The sequence below is a fragment of the Nannospalax galili genome, unplaced genomic scaffold (genome assembly GCF_000622305.1).
Source record: "Nannospalax galili isolate Female #2095 unplaced genomic scaffold, S.galili_v1.0 scaffold386, whole genome shotgun sequence".
NCBI classification, from domain to species: domain Eukaryota; kingdom Metazoa; phylum Chordata; class Mammalia; order Rodentia; family Spalacidae; genus Nannospalax; species Nannospalax galili.
In genome coordinates, this window is record NW_008356676.1 from 2,216,217 (window position 1) to 2,217,160 (window position 944).

Sequence of the window (944 nt, forward strand, 5' to 3'; positions counted from 1 at the left end):
ACCTCCCCTGCCTGGGTCTCCTAGGCCCACCTTCAAGCCATCAGGCACCCCAACGACATCAGCAGCCCCAGCCACGGAAAGGCCGGAGACAGCTGTGAAACCACAGACTCCCAGCAACCCTATGTGGGAGATGGTGCAAGCTGTAGTAGAAACCCTTAATCATACCACTCCCTCTCTTACTGACCCCTGTTAGCTGTGATACCCAGGATCCCCACCCTTTTATGAGGCTATCGGGATAAATAGTTCCTATACTCTCAACAACTCTCATCCCACCTATTGGGACGGGAGACCATGGGGGCTTACTCTTGCTCAGGTCTCAGCCTCTGGCATGTGTGTAGGCACATCCCAAAGCCAGTTATGCTCCTCATACAATAACACCCCATGGGAGCAGGGAAAGTGGATTATACCCACCTCGGGCTGGTGGCTCTGTTCAAAAACGGGCCTCACCCCAGCCCTATCCACCTCTGTATTTAATGCTAATAATGAATTTTGTGTACTTGTGGCCATTCTGCCCCGTCTTTCATACCACTCTCATGAATCCCTCCTCTCCTATTGGGAAAAACAGAGTCCACTCTGAAAGAAGAGGGAACCCATTACTGCCTTAACCATTGGAACTCTCTTCTCCGTTGGGATAGCTGGAGCAGGGACAGGAATCGCAGCCCTAGTAATGCGAGAGCAAGGGCTCACGGCACTAAGGCTAGCAATCAACAGGGACTTGAAACAGCTCCAGCAAACGATGTCAGACCTGGAGCAATCTCTCACTTCCTTATCAGAGGTGGTGCTACAAAACAGAAGGGCCTTGGATCTCCTATTTTTAAAGGAGGGCAGGCTATGCGCAGCTTTAAAAGAAGAATGCTGTTTCTATGTAGACAAGACACGGGCAGTCAGGGAATCTTTGACCAAGTTAAAAAAAGACCTGGAGAGGAGGCGCAAGGAGTATGAAA